This window comes from Papio anubis, chromosome 4 (assembly GCF_008728515.1).
Source record: "Papio anubis isolate 15944 chromosome 4, Panubis1.0, whole genome shotgun sequence".
Taxonomy (NCBI): domain Eukaryota; kingdom Metazoa; phylum Chordata; class Mammalia; order Primates; family Cercopithecidae; genus Papio; species Papio anubis.
In genome coordinates, this window is record NC_044979.1 from 40,784,240 (window position 1) to 40,808,117 (window position 23,878).

Here is a 23,878-nt window from a genome sequence, read left to right on the forward strand (position 1 = left end):
ATTCACTATCAATTGCAGGAAGTAATTTAGAAAGTAATGGTCAAACTCATTTTCTCTCAAATTCTTAATATTATAGGATAATTTTCTAAGTGATTTAAAATTCCAGCTTCATTATATCAAAGTAAGACTTTGATAATAGTAATCCTACAGCTAGGAATTATTGGTGCTTATTGTGTTAATCATTAAATATGCATTAGCCTGCTTAAAATTTATAATGCTTTAGTATCTTGTATTATGTGTTATATCATCATCATCTGTGCTTTACAACCAAGAAAATAGGAACTAAGAGAAATTAATAAAACTCATATATATTTAAGTTTGTTTCTGAAATAGTGCTTTCTGATCATTGTTGCATCAAAACATTGATTTTCAGATGCTTTGATTATTATACCTTTATCATCTGCACATCAAGTAGAAGGATGGATGAGCTTTTTAAATACAGGTTTCTGTTGGACATGTTCTCCAGACACAGTCTAGCCTAGCCTTCATCCCTAGTGTTTTGTTTGCATTTTTCCAGTTGAAATAGCAGCTTAAGAACTCCAAGAGATTCAATCTCCACTACTTTTGAATATTGTTGAGCCCTCATAGCAAAATAAATTCTTGGAGGTCTGTTCCTTGCCTGTATCATGAGGAACATCTTGGATCTCCTCAACTTGGCCTTTGAAATACCCGCTACCTTAAAGGAGGAAAGTGGCAGATTGGTTTTGGTGTATTTTCTCTACCTGGGCCCACATGCGGTATATCTAACAGGCATCCCTATAATTTCTGGCATGTATCAACTATTCGTCCCTATTTTTCAATCCCAAGTTAGGTGTTTTTTTTTAAATTTTTGTATTCCTTTGGTCATTGATTTGGGTGTACAATAGGAAGTTATATGTTTATACAAAACCAAAATTATGTTTTAAGGATGAGTAAGTGTCCATTAGGCAGAAAAGAGGATAAAGCATTCTGGGTAGGAAAATAATATGTGGCAAAGTATAGGAGTAAGAAAGAAGTCTGGAACTGATGTAGTTGCAATTAGAAAGACATAATTTGGAAAACTGGAATCAGATTGTGCAAGATTTCGTATGCCCAACTGAGATGTATAGACTTTGTTCTTCTAGAAACCAGAGCCATTAGAATCTATTCTCTCTGCAAATGACGATCCTGCCAACACATAAAACAGCTATCATATTTCCCTTGAGATTGTCTTGGCAAACTAATATGCCTGGTTTCTTTCTTTTTTCCTCACATAATATAATTTGATTTCTTCATTTTTCAATAGTTCTTCTATAAACATACTTGAGTTTATATGTGACAGTTGCTAAATGCAGTTTTTCCTATATCCTTCCACATTTTAAAAATGCTGCTTTCTCATATAAAATATCTTGGAAACAGAGACCTTAGTATTCTCCTCTTTCGTATTCTCTCTCCTCCCACCACACATAAAATGCCTGAATAATCTTATTTACTGAATAGACATTTTAATAGTTATTTTTCAGTGAATAAAGAAGTGTTTTATTGCCAATATTACCAACAAATTTATATATGGCAGTGATGCTGCAGACCTCTTATTCTCTTTCTCTCTGTCCAACAAAGTATCAGAGTAGATGTTTTTATAAGTGTCTGAAATGAGATGACACTCAAAGAACAAAAGTAGGAGAGAGTCAAGCTCTCAATCAGGCCCATCAATTAAATACTGACTTCTAAAATTTCGATGTTTTTATCTTAAATGCAAAAGGACAATTTATTTAGAAATTTAAAATATTTTATTCTACTGTTTTCTGAAAGCTGGGCTTATAGCAAAGCTAAATCATTACCATGCACTCATTAAACCAAAATAGAGTTCAATTTTCCAGAAAAATTTTCTACTTGTTACATCCCTTAAATTGTCTCCAGCCATGCAGAGTATCTTTAATGGCTTTGTTGTTAACTTGGACATGGCATGGAAAAACTTTTGCAGATGTACCAACTTAATTGGGAAAAAAACAATGGCTAACTGTGATACAAAAAAGGGCGGGGTAAAAACAAACACACCCCAAATACTCTAAGCAAATTTCCTGAAAGTCAGCCAATGGAAATTTGGAATGTTGTCTAATTATCTAAGTGCAAAACCCACCATTCTTGTTCAGGGGTAAAATGTAACATATTAAAGTGATTTTCTTTTCTTTTTCTTTTTTTTTTTTTTTTTTTTTGAGACAGCGTCTTGCCCTGTCACCCAGACTGGAGCACAATGGTGTAATATGGGCTCACTGCAATCTCTGCCTCCCAGGTTCAAACGATTCTCCTGACCTAGCCTCCTGCGTAGCTAGGATTACAAGAGCCTACCACAATGCCCAGTTAAGTTTTGTATTTTTAGTAGAGAAGGGGTTTCACCGTGTTGTCCAGGCTGGTCTCGAACTCCTGATCTCAAGTGATCCACCTCCCTCAGCCTCCCAAAGTGCTAGGTTTACAGGCATAAGCCACGACACCCAGCCTAATTCTGTGAAAGTGAGCTTTTACCGAAATATCTGGCTCAAGAAGAACTTGGAGAAAAATAAAAATCTCCTTTTGAAAATGAGTAAGGAAAGACATACTTTAGGAATAGTTGGCAAGTCCGCTATAGCAAAGGATAGCTCCCTCAAATTTAAAGTCATCTGTGATTGTAAGGGATGCTGTGTGAGTACATGTGGGTGGAGAGGAGTCTTGACAAACACCTCACTGTGCTGTCCTATCATGGTCAGTGGGTGGCATCATTTTTGATAATGAAGCTTGTTAATATAAGCAAATGAGAACAATGATAAAAAATTCAACAAGGAATATCAGAACATGGTGAAATCTGAATTTTAAGAAGAATGTAGATGAGTGCGATTATGATTGAATGTTAAAATAAAAGTACTTAAGCCTTAGCTTTGGCTGAATCCTTAACAGGTATGTGCAAACTACTCCATGCTTTAAAATAAGATGTGGATTACTAGACGAGGCTTGCAAAGGACATGGTCAAACGCTAGTTTTCTGTAGGAATTCACCCACACTGAAGTTAATAAAGTGCAGAAATGGAAATTAAAAGAGGTTTTATAGGAAGAACTATCAGAGAATTGTGAGTCCTCTACCTCCCACCCCCTTATTCTGCCCAGCAAAATAGGCATTAAAAAAAAAAAAAGAAGAAGAAGAAGAGGAAGAAAAGGAGAAGGAGGAGGAGGAAGAGAAGGAAATCATGCCACTGCACTTCAACCTGGGCGACAGAGTGAGACTCCATCTCAAAAAAAAAAAAAAAAAAAAAAAAAAAAAAAACAGTCTCTCATCTACCAGATAAGAGAAGGAGTGAGAAAGGAGAAGCAGGTTGAGTAACACTGATCTTCTTCAAGAAGATTGCCTGGAGACATGATCGAACTAGAGAAGAGAGAAGCAGGAAATGTAACATGGATGTTTAGAAGCTGAGGACATGCATTGCCCTGCACCACAGGAGCTTTGAATAAATGATCCTCAGCAATGTGCTTAACTCTAAAGAACCTTGAAAAGCATCTCAAAAGAGAAATAGAGCTTTAAACACTTGCCAAGCCCAGAGAACGTCAGTTACAGTTCTCTGTCATTGTCTGACAAGCAAAACATTTTCCCTTCCCTCATCTTTTCCCCAAACCCCAACAGCTTCGTCTTGAATGGAAACCATGGGTTAGCAAGCTGGGAGAAGAGAGATACAAGCATAAAACATGAAAACGGAGAGGAAGATGACCCTCCCTTAATATGAAATAAAGCATATTATGTCACCAGTCTAGATTATCCTTCATTATTACTCACTTAGACTCTTTTAATAATTACCCATCTCAAACTCTTTCTCTTAAATATATTGAAAACATCACAACTGGAAAACTTTCCCTGAAATGTAATTATGATAATATACTTCTCCATGTAAAAACCATATGATTTCCCTATTTCCTATAGAAGAGAGAAGAGTTGATATAGCTGTAATTGGAAGTTTTTACAATTACACGGGGATTGGTTATTTTAGTATTAGAACTGTGACTTAGGAAACTAAAATGACCAGAGGCGATTCTGAGAGTGACCAGAAAAGTCAATAATATTTGTTCTAAAGTGCATTTAAAGCCAGAGTCGAACCAGCCTCACAGAATGAGTTTGAGTGAGCAACTATTTCCTGGTTGCACACGAATCCTTTTTGTTCAGTATGTGATTAGCTGCCTGCCTCTCACTAAAGCCTTCTAGGTTTTCGATGTGAGGCCAATTGGATCCCCTTCATGGTCGCAACATCCTTCTAGACCCAAGAATAAAGGGACCCCTGCATCCCTACATAGTTCAGTAGCTCAGGATCCAGTTATCTTATTTATCCAAGGGAAATATTGCTCTAAGGCCCCTCTAACCTTGTTCTTTATACCTGGTCTGAATAGCTAGTCTTTTGCATCCTTCCTCATCACCAAGCCTCCATTTTGTTTTCCAAATCTAAGTTCAGTTTGTTGTTTGTCCTGACATTCTCCGGCTATTCTTAAGACCTAAGCTGGAGTCCCTCTGGTTAGACTAACACCACATGTTGCCAATCCACCTGCCTGCCGGCCCTCCTCACAGCTTGTTTCTAGACTTCTTGAACTCTGCAGAGTTCACCTACCAGGACACCCTACTCCCTTACAAACCTCCTTGATAAAAGATTTCTGCCCAAACTTCTCCCTGTCCCTGGCTCTACATTCCATGTCTTTACTGAAGCAGACTCTTTCTGTCTATGTTGAACCTCTCTGACAATCTTTACTTGCTACTTAAATAGCCCAAGTTACTGTCCCATGACAATGGTTCTACTTCTTCTCCTGGCCCAAGAGCCCCTAATCACCATGCACAAGCTCCTCCTTCGGTCTGCTATGCTTTGATTAAGGCTATGTAAGACATTTTCCTCAATTTAAGAAATACTTAATTAGTTCCTCCTCTGGTTTAGGTGTTTTGGAGTAACAAAGAACCGTATCCTTGAGTGCCTTATATGACAAATACCCATTTACATATTTGTAAATTGACTGAAAGAAAGTTCAGTTTAAATAAAAATCTACTTCTTAATTAATTGCTCTTATGCTTTTCTATTCCTTTCTCACCAAACCCTCCTGAATGACAGTTACAACAGAGAGAGGGCTTTTCTAGTATCCCAGGCCAATTTACCAGGTACCAGGAAAATAATCCTCTTCCACATCCGAGGCTGCTTCTAGGCAGCAGTGACACCTTGTAGAACAGGTATACCAACATGTCTAGATTCTATTGTATACTCATATTTATGATTTATTACCTACACCAACTTGATCAGCAGCAGAAGCAATATATCTGTAATACTAAAAATGTCAAAAATACAGGCTTGGATTTACACATTTGTACCAAGCAAATTCTCTTCCTTTTTATTCTCTTTCTGTTCCACTCAGATTCTATCCAATATCTCCCTATAGCAGTTTTATAGTAAAGCCTACCCTGAAACCATATCCCACGTTCTGGGTTCCTTCAGTTTTCAAGGCATTTGACAATAAAATGCTAGAACGATATTAAATTAAAGATCAGGTTTGGCTGCAAGTGATGGGAAAACCAAAACAACAGTGATTTAAGCAAGATTCATTGTTTTATTTATCTGATATGTATTCTCCATGAGTACTATGATGATTCCATGATCATCAGAGATCCAGACTCTTCTTGGATTTTTGCTTTGCCATCTTCAATACTTGGCTTTCATCTTGGGTGCAAGGTAGCTGCTTAGGTTCCAGCTAGGAGGTCCACAGTCCAGCTGGCAGGAAGAGAAGTGACAGAGTGCATTCCTTCCCTTTAAGGACGTTTTCTAGAAGTCACACAGGACAGTTTTGCTAAATTTCATTCACCAGACTTTAATGGCATGACGCCATCTGGCTACAAGGAAAGCTGGGAAGTATATATAACCTTTACTCTGGGGGAACACGTGCCTTGATAAATTTGGGGGTTTTATTACTAAAATGGAAAGGGAGGAAAGATTCTCAGGTGACAATTAGCAGTTCCTAAGACAATTTTCCATTTTGGCAGAAACCTGTTTTCCTTAGATTGCTTTTTTATTTATATCTACTGTCTTACAAAACACTATGAGATTTTTAGTTCTCTCATATTTTATTTTATACCCATGAACTGAATATCATGTCAGTAATGGTACAATTATTTTTAATTTTATTGTCACCATAATTAACCTTTAATATGACATCTTGCCTGGGTTTTAAGTAAGGAGATACTGAATAAATATGTTTTATTTGTTTGTAATGCAAAACATTGTATTAAGTATGCAGATATATTAATAAAATAAAGCATATTATGTCACCAGTCTAGATTATCCTTCATTATTACTCACTTAGACTCTTTTAATAATTACCCATCTCAAACTCTTTCTCTTAAATATATTGAAAACATCACAACTGGAAAACTTTCCCTGAAATGTAATTATGATAATATACTTCTCCATGTAAAAACCACAATGATTTCCCTATTTCCTATAGAATAAATCAATTTTCTTAGCCTAGAATTTACTGCTCCTCATAATCTGATCCAAACAGCTGCCTTTAGGTTTGTTGTAAAAAACTCATCCTTAGTGGAAATGTTCCTTACTCCCCATAAGTGCCTGACTCTTGCGCTCTCTCTAACATTGCTTATGAAGTTTTTTTCTGCTTTGACTAAGCACCCCATCCCATCGCCATCACCAGTTTCTTCTCCCTCTACATATTTTATCATTGCTTTAAGGATCCGTGAAATGCCACCTTCTCCACTATGTCTCTGGCTCACTACCAATAATTCTTGTAAACATATTACCATAGGAGTTTGCACATCTCTTATTCTCTTACTGTATCACACATTTATTAAGTAAATACATTTCATTTAATTTTAATTCACCCCACAGCACGTTGTAGATAAAATGTATGCAGTAAATATTTACTGAATGAATGAACGAATAACATACTTCATTGACTTTGTCCACAAGTTAGAGCTGCTTAGAAGCAAAACCTGTATCACAAGTGATAAAGGAGCATATTTAGTCTCTCAATTTGTACATTCAGTTTAAATTTAGTACCAGACAATAGGAAGCATTACTACTTGATATCAAATGAATGATTTACAAATGAATTTGGAATCAGTCTAGTCTCTTTTGCAAGAACAATAACAACAACAAAATTACATTTCAAACTCTACATATTTTGTCCTCATAAACAGTGTATCTTTATTAGTCATGTTATTCCTTCAACAGGATAGTTTAAATTTATAGGTAAATATTTTATCAACAGTCAAAAAAGAAAGAAAAAGGTGGAAACCATCAATTTGGACCAAGCTGCTTGCCATCAAATTTGGGAGGCACTCAGCATAGGTAATTGAACAGATTAACTTGTGAACAAATAGAATGTGGTAGTGATCAGAAGCCATAAAATACAAGTTACAACAAATTAGACTTGGTTCCTCTTTTGATCAAGCTATCAAAACAGAAAATCAGGGAAACATTATGTAAAAAAGGATAGCAAGTACATCTTGCTATCCTTTTTTTGTTATTTTAAAGTGTTTTTTATGTGATATAGAAAATAGTACTATAACAACAATAAAAGAAATAAAAGAGAAACTAATATTACCCCCTTTGTCGCCTAAAAATCACTTCTTTTTATCTTCTCAAGTTCTTTCTAGTTCCTAATTCATTGATTTATTTATTCACCAAACATTTGTTGAATACTTCTCTATATTACATACAGAATGTTTGAATATTAACAGTTTATTTGACTTCCTATTCATATGGACAGCATGGTGAAATATGAATGTAACAATAATGTGGCCAGATTAATTCCTGATTTGTTAAATCACACCTAAACATGTAGACTAATTACTGATTTGATATCAGTCTGAAGGAATGCCAAAATCTTTATTCCAGGCTCAATTTTAATCAATATGTCCACCATAGTCTTAAATATTAAAAGAAATAATGCTTATCATGTATGCAGACACACAAATGAAACAAAATTTTAAGTGATAGGTAACATTATAGAAAATAAAACGAGAATTCAATTTTTCTCCTGTTATCATGTTATAAGCTCCAGGAATTGAGTCTATATTATTATTAATAGTAATACTGATGGGAGTTAATGCTTTTAAAATAGAACTAATTACGTATCGACTATCAACCATTGGGCTAAATATTTTACCAGTTTTATTTCATCCTTACTAGAAATTTTGGGGTGCGGTAACCATTTCATAGATGAGGAATAAGGGTCAAATTGATTAGGTGACAAAATTCCCAGCTAGTCATGAGCAAATCAGGATTCCAGTCTGTTCTTCTGATCATAAAGTCTATCCTACTTTTTCTGCAATGTCTTTTTATCTGAGTACACCTAAAAAGTTCTCTTTAACTTCTCAGTTTTTTCCCCAATCTTTAATTCATTCTGCAGGATTTCTGCTCTAATCATATGATATCTATAGATCTCAGCCTTCTTGACCTTTAAAATAAAAAAAAAAAAAAAGGATGAATTCAGCACGGACCTCCCTATGTAGACATCGATGACTTTACGTGCTTCTCTCTCTCCTCTCCCGCTGAAGGGATTCTTTTGTAAGTGTTCCTACTCCTTCTTACTCTCCTTAATTCATCATGAGTGACCATAGAGGGGCCAGCCTAGTTTCTTTAAAGTTTTTGACTGTTTACTTTTTCAAAGACTAGTGACCTTAGTGCCTATGCCCAATACAAGCTTTTTTGACTGTTACACATTCTAAAATGTCATGGTCCCAAGGTTTCTGTCAGTTTCTCTTCATCAACCCTCTGCAGCCTTTGTAACTGGGTTTATTGTTTTCTCTAAAATTTGAAAAATGAAATTGTTCTGAAGACAAGTCAAACATTTACCAGACGCACTGATTTTTAGCAGGATGTAGCTTTAGAAAATGCCTGGGCCATTAGCTTTTTCCATTAGGCGTACATTTTGTTTCTGGAACAGCTTTGTGATTGCCTTTGGCAGCACCTTCCACAACTCCCATCTGACTAGAGAGTCCCAGTTCATAGTTATCACACCATAGCATCATCGTTCATTTTTATCTTCATCAAGATGTGGTCCTCTCATCTCTATTCTTAGAGGACATCCAATGTTTCTTCCAAAACAAGATTCTATTATTTGTGTTTTCTACCATTAAAAGCATATCACTAAGGGGAGATGTTCTGAAGGGATAACTTTGATATTTATTTATTTATTTATTTATTTATTTATTTGTGGTTTTCTTCTTAAGTAATAATAATCATTATTAATTGTATAATTATGGTAGGACAGAGGAGTAGTATCTGCAAACTTATTTTGAATATTTTAAACAGATTGCTACTATGTATTAATTGCATTTATCCATGTGAATATCTAATTGAATTTCCCTAAATGAATTTTTCAGAGAATCACAAGGCAACCTCTCCTTTAGTAAAAAGAGACTCAGATTCATAATGTCATGAAGGAACCCAGGATTTAACTCCAAACATACTGGACTCAACACAAAGACCTAATTCTATATCCTTTCCATAATTCCTGTAGCAGAAAGTGCAGGTTAGATGTTACTATTGATAAGATCATTTTCTGTGCAATTTGAATAGCCTTATCCAATCAACAGTGAAAGAGTGAAAAGTGCCTGGAAAATAAGAATTATTTTTGATATTTAAAAAATGTGGTTCAATATTAATTGAGTTCATAGATATACACAGAACTAGTTTCCAAAGCAACGGTAACTCAGTTGCCCCTAGAAATTCAACTTTTGAATTATTTATTTCTCAGAGAGTTTTCAGTAGGGAAAATAAAAACATACTAATAATAATATAAACTTACTACTACTAATAAAAACATAAGTACATAGTAGCCATCCCATATTTACAGCAGCTGCTATTTGAAAGACAAATAATGTTGCATTAGAATAAATAAATATTCTGAACCACTACAATTTGTACATGATTCTTCCTATTTACCTCATCTTAACTGTATGGAAAATTACATGCAAGAGGAGAGATGGATGTTGGGCTTTTTATGTCACGCACAGGGTTAAGCAGGGATATTGTGTTCAACAGAGATACATAGCTAATGGGGAGTAAAATATCTAAGCACCGTTCTACCAGAAAGCCTCTCTATTTGGATGGAGAGGGAACTCTTATTCTCCATGAAGCAGGGCCATGTTGTCCACTCTGCCTACTGATGAGTGGGTAGTGATTCAATAGGTAATAGACAACAGGAGTGCGGAGGTGATTTCACCAGCTGACACCAAAAAGATTCAAGTTTTAGATGCATTTAAGCAACCTGTGATATCTATCCACCATCACTGACGGATGAGATTTTTCTCTATAGTCCTTCTATAAGGTCCCTCAGAATGGTCTCTGAGAATATATTTTTGTTTTTGAGAATATATATTTTGCTTTTGAGAATATATATTTTGTTTGGGTTTATTTATTTTGTTGTTCTTGTGGTTTTTGTTTTTTGGGTTTGTTTATTTTATTTTTATTTGATTTTATTTTTTTGAGATGAAGTCTCACTCTGTTGTCCAGGCTGGAGCATGGTGGTGTGATCTTGACTCACTGCAACCTCCACCTCCCAGGTTCAAGCGAGTCTCCTTCCTTAGCCTCCTGAGTAGCTAGGACTACAGGTGTGCAGCATCATGCCTGGCTAATTTTTGTATTTTTAGTAGATACAGGGTTTCATCATGTTGATCAGGCTGGCCTCGAACTCCCAACCTCAAGTGATCCGCCCACCTCGGCCTCCTAAAGTGTTGGGATTACAGGCGTGAGCCACTGTGCCCAGCCAAGAATATATTTTATTCTCTTCAAGCCTGAACTTTTGTTCCTTTAAACCTGCTTTCTCCATAAGCAAAGCTGAGTGACGGTGCTGAATATTTAGCATTTCCTGTATTAGCACCCCTTAGGCATAACTTAAAATGTTAGTTTTAGGGTCTAACATCTCTTTTCTCTCAATCTGTAACTTTAACAAAAATTATATTGTAGCATGAGGCTTTCTATCTAGCTCAGTTTTCTGACAAGGACATGAACATGATGCCATGCTTTCCTCAGGCTGTTAAAGGGCTCCCATTCAGCTCTGTCACTGGTTCAATGTTACTAAGAACAATAGATATGAAAGGCTGAATCAATGACTTCAGTCTTGGTGTTCTCTCTTGGACAGAAAAAAGCAAAGGATGATGGAAACATAGCATAGCTGCTCAGAAACATCTAATACATATGTTGTCCTAAAAAATGTAGTTGAATTGAGCAAAATGCAACCTCTATCTGTCCTGGACTGTGTATTGGAAATACAGGCAAACTATTAAAAGTAATTTTAATATTTTGTAATTGTTCTTTTTAAAACTGCCTTAATGATGAAAAACACTTCCTTTCTGTGACATAGAAAATTGACATTTATTGAAGAAAGTTTGTACTGCTTGTTTGTTTCCTCAGTGACATTCCATTTATATTTATTTTTCCAAGGTGTGTTTATTGATGTTTAGCAATTAGTTAATTAGTTCTAATCATTTGAGTAGTTTCCCCAAAATGATGATAAATAGTTCTTCTTAAAATGGAGTCTACCAGCAACAATAGTCCATTGAAGTTATATGACTTTGACACTTAATTAAAAGGTAGTAAATGGGCAGCTATTTCACTACTGGCCTAGGATTCCAAAAATTAAAAACTTCTCAACTTTCAGCAATTCTAATTTTCCTACAAATTCCATGGGCTGAGTATCACAACCCAAACTAATTGGTTCTCAAATAGATGCTATCGTCTCTAGATGTCTCTACTCCTAGACATAGTATCCCAGTATTAATTATAAGAGAGAGTAAAGATCTGAAAACATATTCCAAATCTTTTGCTGGCAATGGATCAATACAGACTTTGCTTACAACTGTCATAAATACTTTCCTGTACCTGTCTCATTCCAATAAGGTTTGCAGGCATTATTTTATAATCACTGAGGAGAGGAAGAAGGAGGAATGAATAAAAGCTGATTACAATTAGTTACCCAATTTACTACCATTAGGATGCAACAAATATGAAGAAAAAATTGTTTTAATTTAATAATCTGAATTAGTTCTGTGCTCAGCTAAGTACAATATTTGAACACAGGATTAACGCTTAATGATGGAAAGAATGTCCACCATTGGACGTTGGAATGGTGGAAAGAAGAGGAAAGGGCTCCTGGAGAGAGAAATGGAGCCAAAGTTAGGGAATGGGGTGGGTGGGTTGCCAAAGGCATACTTCCCCCCTTGAAAACTCCTGGATTGAGGAGAGAATGGGGAGTCATATTATGGCACATATTAATCATAGTTGTTATGAATGATTCATAGAAATATGATGAACTCAAATGTAAATGAAAACCCTATTCATTCACTTGAATTTCAAACTTTCTTATTTTTCTGTGCATGCATAAATTTTATTCATTGCATGTTTGCAGTAAATTCACTTGTTCATTCATTCATATATTTTAAGAGCCTTACTGTGTTTCAGGAATTGTGCGAGATACAGGAAATAGGGAAACCCTGTTCGCCCAAGGTTTGCAGTAGGGTAAAAATGTTATGGTAGAGATCAACAAATAGTGGTGGCGGTAGGGGGAGGAATCCAGGAAAATTTAACTTAGGAAGAAACACATGAACTAGTGAAGAAGAGTTAAGAGAGAGGAAGAGCATTCCAGCTCAAGAAAACCACAGATGAAACCCCAAACCCATAAAGATGATGTGATGGGGGAGTACCCCAAGGTACAGTTACTTGGCAGGTTTAGGAGCATAAAAAGGAGAAAGAAAGAAAATGCAGCTGAAAAGGTAGGCTGTAGAGAAAGGGCTCTGCAAGTCAGGGTTTGGCATTTTATCATTTGGGCACTAGGGAGACCCTACAATTTTTTAAAGCAGAGGAATAAAATGATAAGATTTGTATCTTTGGACAAAAGGTAGACTTAAAAGAGGAGAAAATGAGTGAAAAGAAACCAGTAGTCAGGCTAATTTTTGTATGTGTCTTATTTGGTGCAATGTATAGGCTCAGTGGATAACTGAGGAAAGAGTAGATAGTCACTGGTTAAAAATACAGATGTGAAGCTCAGAAGAGACATGGAGATATACAGGAATGGCTGATAATATCAGTTGGGTGAGGTGCCTAGGAAGAGGAAGAAAACATGGGATAGGACTCTAGAAAACACCAACATCGGGCAGTAGGCAGAAAATGAGAAATCGGCCAGAGGTCTAGTGGAATGGGGAAAAACCAGGAGACTTTAGTGCTCATAAGCCTGATGGAAGCAAATTTTAATTAAGAAAAATGAACAAAATAAAATGGCACAGCAAGGTCCAGTAAGATGAGTGTTGGTTTAGTTTTTCGAAGGCCATTGATGACCATAATGACAGTGGCTGAAGCACAGTGACTACAGAAGGAAGCAATCTGTGGTGAGGCAGGTAGGAAAAGAAAGTGAAGGTATATATAGTGGAGGGAGGAGAATGATGGGATTGCAGCGGAAGTAGGAGAGAGTGTTAAGTAGCGTGAAGCCTTTTTTTTTTTTTTAATTTAACGTGGGAAGAGCTGGACCTGTTTACAAACTGAGATGAGTGGTCAATGGAAAACGAATAACTGAAGAAGGGAGAGAGAGACAGAGGCAAAGACAGAGAGGAGAGGATAATTGATGGATCAAATCCCAGAGAAGGCCATATACTTACCAAGCAACTATATATCACTAAATTGATTGAAAGATGTTTTATGAGAAGGATATCAGCTTGAAAAATGTTGGAAATGGAGGAGGAGTAGGGGACAGAATTGAGCCATGACAATTCATTCATACATCTGACATCAAAAAGTTGATCGAAATTGAATCCCTAATTCTGGTAAGAAGGGTAAAACACTCCATTTGAATGGCTATTTTTTATCTTATTAATTATTTGCAGATTCGTAGATTTTAGATTTGAAAGGGACTTTAGAGGATCTCTTAAAGCTCCTGTCAGGTCAGAGAAGCATTGGTAATGGAGGGAAATCATGACTTCAGGGTCTCTTTGTTTTTTGAATCTTGCTTCTAGCGGTTGCCACTGTTAATGGACCGGGGGAGGTGCTCCTCTCTGCCTTCTCTGGCTGCTCCGGTAGCTGCAGGGAGGTCCAGATGGTAGGTGGGAGAGGATGGGGGCTGAGATCTGTCTGGATCTGCTCCTAAGTGCAGTGAGGATTTATTTTCATTGCTTTCGATTAGTGGTCTCTGTTGAGAAAGGGTTCCAAGAGTCCTTTGGGCCTCATAGCAGAAAATCAAAACCACTTTTTAAAAACTTCAATGGGAATAAGATAATATGAAGTTAGAAACTATAAGGTAGAAGTTTCAGATGCAAGTACAAAGTGATGTCACCATAGCAACTCAGCTTGCACACAGGAAACTGGATATAATGTCAGGAATTTCACAAACACCCAATATTTTAAAAAGCTAAATATTATCGAGGAACAAAAATTAATTTTAATGTTACTTCATCAAAAAATTGATTTGTATTAAAAAACATACTTTTTGTAATATAACTTTCAACACTGAAAAATAATGAATGTTCGAAATGTTTCAAGATCTGCTTTTCAATTAGCAAAGAAAATTATTTTTCTTGATTATACACTATAATTAAGACATCAAATATGTATTACAATAATACAAAGAATGTTTTTAAAAATTGTATAAAATACCACCACCTAGAGATAAACACAATTTTTATTTAGGTGAGTATCTCCTCAGATATATTACTGTAAAGCACACAAACATAGAGTTACCATAACTTTACTAATAATTCTTTAATGTTTAATGACCTTATGAAGCATTCAAGAATATAAATTCCTGGGGAATGGAGACCATAGGTTCTAAACATCCTCAGTATTAGGTCCTATACTGAAATGTGGATATTCAGAAACATTTTGCATGTAAGGATATTTTATTTTGGTCACATTAGTAGCCATTGCTTTTTTTTTTTTTTTTTTTTTTTAAGACAGTGTTGCTATCTTGCTCACTGCAGCCTCTGCCTCCAGATTCAAGCGATTCTCCTGCCTTAGCCTCTGGAGTAGCTGGGACTACAAACGGTACACCACCATGCGTGGCTAATTTTTGTATTTTTAGTAGAGATGGTGTTTCACCATGCTGCCCAAGTTGGTCTCAAACTACTGACCTCAAGTGATCTGCCTGTCTTGGCCTTCTAAAGTGCTAGGATTAGAGGCGTGAGCCACCACACCCGGCTGCCACTGTTTACAATTAGAAAATGACCAGTTCAGCAGAAGTTCTTTTGTGTTTCAAAGTGATTCTCCTTCACCACCCACCCCGACCCTTTTCATATAAATCTTTATGACACCTTCCGTATCCTACCAGCGTGTTTTTCATCAGTAAAGAGAAAGAAGGGCACAGCACTCAACAATGATGATATTTATTTTCCATGTCAGGACATAAAAATTTGTCATGAAAATAATAGTATTTGCTTAAACTAAGAAGTTTTAATCACAGTTTGAAGACATGATGTGGGGAGACGTACTCAAAATGAAAAAGGTAATCATATTTTTGTCTATTGAAGAGATTGTAGGGAAAAAAAGTCATTACCATGTGACTTAGGAGTTGTTCTCTGCCAGACAAAAGGAGGAACCAAAAGACATCTGGGAAAGGTGGCGGAGGCTTTTTCCCAAAGAGAGATGATAGTGCATCCTCTTCAAGGCAGTGCTTCAAGGAGAGCACTATTTTGTACTTCAAGGAGAGAACCTATTTTGGTGGGACAGCTTAAAAGAGTCCTCTGTATTTCCTGGATTTGAATGTTGGCCTGCCCTACTAGGTTGGGGAAGTTCTCCTAGATGATATCCTGAAGAGTGTTTTCCAACTTGGTTCCATTTTCCCCCTCACTTTCAGGCACCCCAATCAGACGTAGATTTGGTCTTTTTACATAATCCCATACTTCTTGCAGGCTTTGTTCATTTCTTTTTCTTCTTTTTTCTTTTGGTTTCTCTTCTCGCTTCATTTCATTCATTTGATCCTCAATCGCTGATACTCTTTCTTCCAGTTGATCGAGTCGGTTACTGAAGCTTGTGCATTTGTCACGTATTTCTCGTGTCATGGTTTTCATCTCTTTCATTTCGTTTATGATCTTCTCTGCATTAATTACTCTAGCCATCAATTCTTCCACTTTTTTTTCAAGATTTTTAGTTTCTTTGCACTGGGTACGTAATTCCTCCTTTAGCTCTGAGAAATTTGATGGACTGAAGCCTTCTTCTCTCATCTCATCAAAGTCATTCTCCGTCCAGCTTTGATCCATTGCTGGCGATGAGCTGCGCTCCTTTGCCGGGGGAGATGCCGTCTGATCTTTGACAAACCTGAGAGAAACAAGAAATGGGGAAAGGATTCCCTATTTAATAAATGGTGCTGGGAAAATTGGCTAGCCATAAGTAGAAAGCTGAAACTGGATCCTTTCCTTACTCCTTATACGAAAATTAATTCAAGATGGATTAGAGACTTAAATGTTAGACCTAACACCATAAAAATCCTAGAGGAAAACCTAGGTAGTACCATTCAGGACATAGGCATGGGCAAAGACTTCATGTCTAAAACACCAAAAGCAGCGGCAGCAAAAGCCAAAATTGACAAATGGGATCTAATTAAACTAAAGAGCTTCTGCACAGCAAAAGAAACTACCATCAGAGTGAACAGGCAACCTACAGAATGGGAGAAAATTTTTGCAATCTACTCATCTGACAAAGGGCTAATATCCAGAACCTACAAAGAACTCAAACAAATTTACAAGAAAAAAACAAACAACCCCATCAAAAAGTGGGCAAAGGATATGAACAGACATTTCTCAAAAGAAGACATTCATACAGCCAACAGACACATGAAAAAATGCTCATCATCACTGGCCATCAGAGAAATGCAAATCAAAACCACAATGAGATACCATCTCACACCAGTTAGAATGGCAATCATTAAAAAGTCGGGAAACAACAGGTGCTGGAGAGGATGTGGAGAAATAGGAACACTTTTACACTGTTGGTGGGATTGTAAACTAGTTCAACCATTATGGAAAACAGTATGGCGATTCCTCAAGGATCTAGAACTAGATGTACCATATGACCCAGCCATCCCATTACTGGGGATATACCCAAAGGATTATAAATTATGCTGCTATAAAGACACATGCACACGTATGTTTATTGCAGCACTATTCACAATAGCAAAGACTTGGAATCATCCCAAATGTCCATCAGTGACAGACTGGATTAAGAAAATGTGGCACATATACACCATGGAATACTATGCAGCCATAAAAAAGGATGAGTTTGTGTCCTTTGTAGGGACATGGATGCAGCTGGAAACCATCATTCTTAGCAAACTATCACAAGAACAGAAAACCAAACACCGCATGTTCTCACTCATAGGTGGGAACTGAACAATGAGATCACCTGGACTCAGGAAGGGGAACATCACACACCGGGGCCTATCATGGGGAGGGGGGAGGGGGGAGGGATTGCATTGGGAGTTATACCTGATGTAAATGACGAGTTGATGGGTGCAGCACACCAACATGGCACAAGTATACATATGTAACAAACCTGCACGTTATGCACATGTACCCTACAACTTAAAATATAATAATAATAAATAAATTTAAAAAAAAAAGAGTCAGGAAAATAATGAAAAGTGAGGGACAGCAGGATGATATAAAAGAAAAGAGAGGGAGAGAGAGAAAAGAGAAGCAGAGGTGGTACAGGGGAGCCAGCACTGCCAACTCCCAGGACCCCTAGTTCCTTTCTCTGTCTGGCAGGGGTGAGCTCCTTGTTCCAGGATCCAGTCCTGAAGCAACCGCTTCTGATCATTAGACCACACGGATTTGCTCCATTTGTGCCAGTATTGACGTGTTTTGATTTGCTGTCTGGTCTTAGATTCCTATTCTTCTCTTGGCCTTTCTTGTGTTTACCAAGAAAAGTAAGATTAAAGGCCTTAAAGATACGAGTATCAGGATAAAATACCTGAGGACGACCAGACATCATGCATGGCCAGTGTAGTGACCCGTGTGCATCTCAAATTTCTGTTCAGATTAAGTCTCCTGACTTCCATCTTGAGCCAAATAAGCATCGAGCAGTGACCCTTAGCCCTCCTAGATAGGATGGTTGCCAGGAGCAAAGAGTAAGAAGATCATTGCAAAAGTTCCATCTTTGTTGGACACTTAAGTTATAACTCTACCACAGTTTTCAGTATTTGGTGTCACATATTCTGGCAATATTTACCCATTTGTACTATTTATTGTTTTTTTAAAAGAGACTCTTGAAAGATATTTGTGAATAGCCTGTCCTTTTTCCTATTGTAGTTTCAATTGAATAGCACCTTTGAAGTAGCTTTTCTGTGGATTTTAATCAAATGGAAACAACAGGAGAAATAAAGTGCTTTCTTAGAGTTTTCTAATATATGAAAAGAATTGGTGCTTTGGCTTTTCTACAGAAACCAAAACAAAAATTTAACCCTTTGACCCTTTCACAGGCTAACTAAATCATGCTCTGCTGAAGTAAACATGCAGTAAAGCTAAGCCCAGAGGGTTATCACCCCAGTCTCTGGGGTAATCTTACACTCTTAGCCTGATTATTTCTAATTTAAGTGATGATTAAATGTACTTCAGTATATAGCCTTTGCCATCCTCCTCCTTTTCTTCAGATACACATATACACAATAATTTTTACAGAAAATAAAATGTTATGAAGTAATATTTTGCCCCAAAAAATGACTGAAAGTAAATAAGACAATATTAGTTGTTATTTATTCTGGTTGGAGGGAATATAGGCATTGTGTTATTCTTATGCTTTTCTAAGAATTTTAAATATTTTAAAAGAACTTTTTGCTGATTTCAGTTTTTTATTTTAACATCATTTCATAATTAAAGAATAATTACAAGAATAGTACAAAAGTTCCTATATACCCTTTGCTCATATTATCAAAAATTAGCATTTTATCACATTACCTTTAGCACTTAGTCTTTATACATATAGAGGTTTATATTTCCTGAACTATTTTAGGGTAAGTTGTATATATGCCATCCTTTTTCCCATAAATACTTCAGTGTATTTTACTGAAAATCAAGGACATTCTCTTACATAACAGCAGCACAATTAAGAAAAATCAGAAAATGAATACAATATTAGTATTATGTTGATAAAATACTAGTTGCTAATCTACAGACTGTACTCAAATTTTTCCAACTGTCAATAATGTTCTTTGTAAAGAAAGGAAATTCTGGATTATGAGTGTATTTGACTATCAAATCTACTCAGTCTTCTTTAATCTGGAAGAATTCTTCAGTCTTCCCATGTCTGGTATGACTCTGCCATTTTTAAAGAGCATTGACCAGCTATTTTTTATAAAATGCCCTTAAACTTGGGTCCTCAAAAACTTTTGTTCTACAGTTTTAGAGACAGTTTGTTGCTGTTTCTCAAACTATTAAACCCGCATTTAAAATTGCATGCCCTTACCCTCCACCAGAACTAATTCTCTCCATATCTTATTTCCATAAAAGTTTTTATCAGTTTCCAGTTGTTCAATCCAAAAACCTAGGAATTACCCTTCTCCTCCTCATTCAGCCCTCATGGCAGAGATTATATCTTATAAGCATGGTTTTGTCATCTTCTCCTCTTCTCCCTCCCCACCACTATTCCTGAGTTCGGGTCTGCCTCCCTTCCAGTAGCCTCTAGGTCATCTCTAGTCTGCACTAACTCACCCCATGTGAGTGCTACATCCCTAGAGCTGTCAAAACAATTCTTTAAATCTCAAATAGAAGTCTTTTGGTGTTTCCTCACTATTTAAGATACTTCAAAGATTATACAGAGTTTGTGGAATAAATTACAAATATCTTTTTAGTGCATCCCAAGCCTACCTTGCTGGTTTTAACTCCCAGCCCTCCCTTCACACCTTCGATGCTCCAGTCATACTGAACTTCTTGGAAATTCCAAAACAACCCCATTGGTTTATGACTCATAGTCTTTGCATATGCTGTTCCTTTTGCCTGAAACATGCTCCTCCCTCCCCACCCACACATTAATTTTTATACAGCTGTGTTTTTTTTGTTTTTATTTTTTTCTATTAAAACTCACCTCAAGTAGCACTTCCTTAGCCAGGACTTCCCTATCTTCATCCTTCACTGCTAATCCATCCAATCCAACAGAAGCTTGTCCTAGTTTTTCTCTGATATCTGGGGGAAGAGGGAGCAAGTTTATGAAAGTAAAACCATCAAAGAACACTTCCTCATAGATGAAACCATACCTGAATCAAACTAACAATCCAGAAGCCAGAACTCAACTGTGTCACCCTAAAAAGCATAAAGGGTTTATTGATTTGATTCTCCCTATTTTGCCCTGCAAAAGTTAGCTTATTTATGACTACTCTAAGATATATTTACCTGTATGTCTGGTTAGGTGAAGTGTCTTATGATTTTGCTGTTATACTTTAAGCTCTCAAACTGAGGGTTTTCCTCCTGGAAGTGGACTCCCGTTTGTCTTTTTAAAATCACTTCACTACTAATTGTCGTAGATATTGGAATTGTAAGAATAGTGAATGGTAGCAGTGTTACCACTGTAAAGATTAATTACCTAGGGAAAAAGTTCCATGTGATTATTATTGTCGATGTGTTTTGGAAAGCACAATTGGTTGATATAAATGGTTTATGGGTACCTGGCTAGGCTTTCTCTACTCTACATCATTTTGTGCCTAGCAAACTGCCTAGAACACAATAAATATTTGTGAACTAAACAGTGCCTTTGTCAAGCCTAAGATACAATCAAACCTGTGAAGAAATGGAGAAACTATTTTTCATGTTTTCTGCATCAAAGAAAAGACTCAGTGCTGTAGGCATTAAAACCAATTTTGACATACTTTCACCCAGACTCCTGAAACTGTGGCCAGAGTCTTGTACTGAGCTTGTCTTTCCTGTAAACTTACTCCAGCTTGTGTTTCATTTCTAATTGTCTTTCCTGTAAGTCACTGATCTTCTGCTTTCACATGAGAATCATCGAGGACGCTTTGAAAAAAAAAAGTACTGATGCCTGGGACCCACCGCTAGAGATTCTGATTTGACTCTCTCCAGCACTAGTATTTTTGGAAATTGAGTATTTTAATATAAAGTGCCAGTTGGAAATGATAGCTGGAAAAGAATCTATATTCTTTCTGTGTGATGTTAGAAGAAAAAAATCTTTTATAATTTCACTGTTGTGTAAGTTGGGTTTATTTTTTAGAGTTTGCGTGGGGCTACCATGCTAGTTAGACCTTGCATAATCATCTTTTATGTAGATGTAGACATCACTGTGTTTAGCACATGGAAACTCTAGAGAGATTTGACATTTAATCATTTGAAACTCCACATAAGAGTTCTGGAAAAACATCAGTATAATTTTAACACTGAAGTTATCAATGCTTAAATAATGATACATCCTAAACTTTTCCATTTTTTTGAGTTATATTATGAAAACTACTAATGGGCTTTTCTGAGTTCCAGGAAAAATAAAATAGCTAGGCACTCGAGCAGCTGAGAATCTGAGCACAGTTTAAAGTAGATGGAAGACCTTTAACTGATGAATGATTGTTGAGTCATCTAGTTCTTTTTCAAGTGGCCACATGTCTAGTCTTTCATGAAATGAAGAGTTTTCATTGATAGAACAATAAATTAAAACAGTTAACTTTCAGTTTAAGCTATCAAATTGCATAGCAACTGCAAACAAAACTTGTTAAATAACACTGGTTATTTTGCTGATGTATAGTTTAGATGTCAATCCAAAACTTGAACTTGGAAAACATTCTTTTTATTAGATTTCATTGTTTTTCCATATTGCAGTTGCTTTTTTGTTTCTAAAATTTTACTCTAAATTCATAGTCTATTTCAGCTGGACACATGCAAAGATTAAAGAATGTGTGAACAAATTATAGTTAGATTTGGCGAGGTTTGACACTAGATTAATGTATTACAAAGTAAAATTAGGGTTATGAACATTTTTACTATGCTTGAAGTAACTCAAACTCTGTACATAGGGAGAAGTGAGAGTGCTTAAAATAATTCATAATGGGCCAAATTCAAGTCCCTGGTTCTAAGATGCTAATAGGAAAACCATCTTAAATAATATTATTGTCATATACTTGTAAATAAGTTGGAAACATGTATTCTGTTTTTATTAAAATACAATTATTAAAAGACTGGCAAAAGTGTAGAAGATAACAAAGGAGTGACCAGTCTTCAACTGACACTTGTGCACACACAGATGCTAGTCTTGATTTGACCTTTTCTACTGGGCCCAAACTTCTTAGCATAATGTTCCAGTGGAAAGACTGTTTCTAAGTATTCTCTGCCAGCAAACAAGGAAAGTACTGGTAAATTGATCAATGGTTGTAATACACATACTGTTTACGAAAAATAATGGGAAAGTCTCCAGTGTGTCCTATATCACCAAATTGGAACATAATGATTGTAAATACACAATTAAAGAGCTGCTTCAGAGGTTGTGTGACTTATTTGACAATGTGCATCCTGTGGGAACTCGCTTGCTTGGCACCCAGTTATCTTCCCCTTTTGGCTCTGACTTTATAGTTGGGAGGTATAAGAGACAATTCGCCACCAGGATTTCACATTTTAAATCACAGCTCATTTACAAGAGGAATTGCTGTTTCTGTGGCTCTGCCTGCAGAGTTTTCAAATATCCCCTTTTATTTGAGTATTCAAATATCCCCTCCACAATTATTTCTAAAACAGTGATGATTGTATGATTATGACACAGGGAGTATGAGAATTGTATTTTACTTACCAATGGCTCTAGGAATCTTATTTTATATGATGTAAATATAACTAGCCAAATTGAAAACTTTATAAGCTATGGAGCAAGTGTCAATTGACATTCCTTAAGTACAAAATTGCAATGCCTCCTAGGCATATGTGACTTTTAAACAACAGTGAGGTCATGCTTAAATTTTTTCTGCAGTATTTCTGTTGCCTGAGCATGGGAATAATTGTCATGACTCCTACTTACTGAGAGCTTCTGCTGGAGAGTACCAGAGTTTCTCTTCATCCATAATCAGGGAGAATCCGATTGTCTAAGACCAGAGGCAGTGTAAGTTAGTGGATTTTGAGAGCATTCTCAGTGATGTCTTGGAGGGCTCCTCTAAAGTGTTCTGTGTTCATAGGAATTAAATATTCAGACATGGCTTGATATGCTGGTGTAGGAGATTTGAAATGGAAATTGATTTTTTTTTTTTTAAAGAAAGGCGGTTTTCATTAGTCAGTCTGTTCGTTCATCCCCTACCAGTTATGATACAATGGTGAAGGGTATTAATGGCATTACATGGACTCATTTGCTCGAGGGAAGTAGGTACAGTTGTGATAACTCAAGTGGAAGTGATTTTGTTGACATTTTTGCACAGTTGAAGGCAAAGGAGACTTGCTGCCACTCAAAGAGGAAGAGGCTGAAGAGAATATTGCAGTGGGGGGTGGGTTCAAATGCTAGGAGAAGAGAAAGAAACTCCATTTTCTATCCTCAAATCTGTAAAATGGGACAAGTTGTGTTTTGGTCAATTTTTTAAAAAATAAAATAATTTCAAAATAAAGTATTATTTTTAGGAGTCTGAGGAGAAATGTTTAAATTTAAGATTTTGTAGAAGAGTTTACATACATTGGCCAAAGTAGGAAAGTACTCTTCTCAGTCAGCCGCCTGAGCTACCTTATATTCATCACCACAAAACATGGCTTCACCAACACTCAGAGAAAGAATGACTGAGCTTTCCACAAAACCCCTAAGAGTTGCTATCTGTTTCTTATCGAGCATCATAGAATTTTAATCTATTTAGCAAGGAACTGTAGTAACAATGGGTACTACTCCATTATAAGAAAGATTTTTTAATAGACACAAGACCATCACCTAAAGGACTTCCATATCTATTGGTTGTCTGCTCACCACTCTGATTTTAAAAAGAAA